At 37.7% G+C, this 3,130-nt stretch overlaps 1 pseudogene; it reads left to right on the top strand.

Annotated features, from left to right (window-relative positions):
- Nucleotides 1-1,558: 1,558 nt before the first annotated feature.
- On the top strand, nucleotides 1,559-2,170 carry LOC118893152 (annotated as a pseudogene).
- The last annotated feature ends 960 nt before the right edge of the window (nucleotides 2,171-3,130 follow it).

Genomic DNA, 3,130 nt, shown 5'->3' with positions numbered 1-3,130 from the left:
TGGTGAGGTCTGGGTAATCATAGGATCAAATCATAAGTTTCTCTTTCTTTGAGAATTATAGTCTTGTTCTGTTGTTGGAATATCTGGAAACAGATATTGGTTAAATATATGATGAAACTGTTTCATCAGTTATAGTCTTGATTAGAAAAGCTAGTCTAGTACTAGCTACTGTTATAGCCAAAAAAAAAAAAAAGTCTGTATTTATGGTTTGAGCATTTTTTCACTTGTCAATAGATAATGAACATTTTTCCATGCCAACATGATTTTTTAAAATTTGCACAGTATTCCATTACAAAAGTGAATTCGTTTATATAATATATCCTCTATGTTTGGGGATTTGATTAAATCTAATAATTTTTAGTGTTTTCTATGTGCCATGCATTGGACCAAGAGTTTTACAGAGCAAACTCATTTGATCCTTTCAACAAACCTGTGAAATAGGGGCACAAAACTGAATTTTCCAAGTGAGGAAAAAAGCATAGAGAATTAAAATAATTCACTCAAAATCACCAAATTAGTAAAGTGAAGCTGAGATTTAAGTCTAATTATAATATACAATTCAACTCTCATGTGTTTAACTCAATATCAAAAATCTCTTTGATGTATAAAATAATGGTATTACATTTAATTAAAAATTTATTAATACAGAGATTTAAATTTTTTATAGTTTAACTGGTCATAAGTGTTTCAAACTCTGTGACTCACTGGTTTATATCTTTTGCTCCATTTGCCCTGAGATACTCATGTTTTATTTGTTTCTAAGAACTCTTTGTGTATAAAATGCTATCTACCAATCAATTCTTATACACTACCTATGCTTTTTTCAAAAAAAGTTGATCATATTTTAAAATTATATAAATGTTTACCTGTATGTTTTTAGGGTATTTTTGTTTTTTTGTTTCCTTTAAGTTTTTTTTTTTTTAATAAATTTATTTGTTTTGGGCTGCGTTGGGTCTTCATTGCTGTGCACGGGCTTTCTCTAGTTGCAGTGAGTGGGGGTTACTCTTCCTTGCGGTGCACGGGCTTCTTATCGCAGTGCCTTCTCTTGTTGTGGAGCATGGGCTGTAGGTGCATGGGCTCAGTAGTTGTGGCTTGAGGGCTCCATAGTTGTGGCTCTCAGACTCTAGAACACAGGCTCAGTAGTTGTGGTGCACGGGCTTAGTTGCTCTGCAGCATGTGGGATCTTCCCAGACCAGGGCTCGAACCCCTGTCCCCTGCATTGGCAGGTGGATTCTTAACCACTGCGCCACCAGGGAAGCCCCTATTTCCTTTCATTTTAACCATTAATTTTTTCTTCCAACAAATCAGTAACTAAAAAGATATCATTGATTTAAAATTAGAATAATTTTATTTATAAAATATTTAAATATTGGTATGTATGTTTCTGAGCTTTCTTTCTTTTTTTGTTCTGGTTGATTATATTGTCACTACAGTAGTACATTTCTTTAATTATTTTATTTTAATTAAGATATCCTTTTATGAGGGTTGTCGTGAGTGGCTCTGAGGAAGGCCAGTTTTGGGGGCGTCTTGCACTAGCTGAGGGGGCACCTCGGGAACGATGGCAGAAGGAGATTCTCGCAGCACCAGTCTGCTGGCTGCAGAGACTGCAAGTCTGGAAGAGTAGCTACAAAGATGGGGAGAAGTGATGCAGATGGCAGATGAAGTTCTCCAATGGGGAAGAGCCTGGTTTCCACCTGCCATCATGGGTGTGGTTTCTTTGGTGTTTCTGACTATCTACTATCTAGATCCATCCATTCTGTCAGGTGTTTCCTGTTTTGTTATGTTTTTGTGCTTGGCTGACTACCTTGTTCCCATTCTAGTGCCTAGAATTTTTGGCTCCAATAAATGGACCACTGAGCAACAGCAGAGAGTCCTTGAAATTTGCAACAATCTAGTAAAAACTCGACGCAGGGCTGTGGGCTGGTAGAAACGCCTCCTTACGTAAAGAAAGAAAAGCCTAAAATGTACTTCATGACCATGATCAATTTCTCTTGCTGCAGTTGCTTGGGTGGGACAGCAAGTCCACAACCTCCTTCTCACCTACCTGATAGTGACTTTCTTACTCTTGCTTCCTGGACTAAACCAACATGGAATCATTTCGAAGTACATTGGAATGGCCAAAAGAGAGATAAACAAGCTTCTCAAGCAAAAAGAAAAGAAAAATAAATAATGCATCTGCTTTGTTCAGTGTGATTAATGGTGTACACATTGTCCTTGGGGACAGTGTCTGTTATGCTGTCTGGATACTAAAACGTTACAGATGTAGCTCTTTGCTGTCCCTCATTCTGCCCTTAGTTAGTAGAAACTCCGAATTGCCAAGTAAGGCTTTATGCCCAGTGTCTTCGTGGGTGTGTTCTCATCAGCTGGCCTTATATGGACAACTCATTCGTCATTACCACTTGTTTTGGTTTTTCTCACCCAGGGTTAATTGAACTCTTACTTTTAAAATAATATAGTGGTGAACTTCATCCTTTAGTACAGTTAACAGTGGCTTGGGATAACTGTGCAAGTTGATCTTCACTTTAGCTGGATACAAGATCGTGGTCTGCGACTACAGGAAGCTGGTTCTACTGGCTGCTTCCACAGTCTCCTTAAACAACTGCCTGGCTTCGTGAATACAGAAACCAAGTTTACCACTTCTGATGAAGAGACCAGTTAAGATTCATTCCTCATTCTGTTTCGATACTGTGGGAGAAGAATCCTCGTGGAATAAAATGAACCTAATTCCATGGCCTAGTATGTGTTGGCTTCTCCCTTGTGCAGAATTTAGCAATTTGTTGGAAACATTGATCCTTCCTCCCAAATGGGGAATCTGACAGGCTTAGAACTCTTGTTCCCTTGCACTTAAAGTTAGTACATCCTTAAAGGCTTTTTAGTAGCAGGCTTACACATGATGGTATTTAGGATCTTTAGCATACTTTTAATTTCAGATTTTCAGCTAACTGAAACTAAAGTACATAATAGGTTAAGAGTCATGTCTATGACCTTCATTCCAAGACCAGCCAATAAAGAACAAAACTCATCCTGTGTTCAGTCAAGATTCATTTCAGTAGAAAATCCTACTAGTTTTTCAAGACCAGAGTAAGCCTTTAAAGGTAAGCCTCAAGATTCTCATTTTATGGTAACACTG

This window comes from Balaenoptera musculus, chromosome 3, assembly GCF_009873245.2.
Source record: "Balaenoptera musculus isolate JJ_BM4_2016_0621 chromosome 3, mBalMus1.pri.v3, whole genome shotgun sequence".
NCBI classification, from domain to species: domain Eukaryota; kingdom Metazoa; phylum Chordata; class Mammalia; order Artiodactyla; family Balaenopteridae; genus Balaenoptera; species Balaenoptera musculus.
Note: the sequence above shows the minus strand (reverse complement) of the source record. Positions and strands in the feature narration are given on the sequence as shown.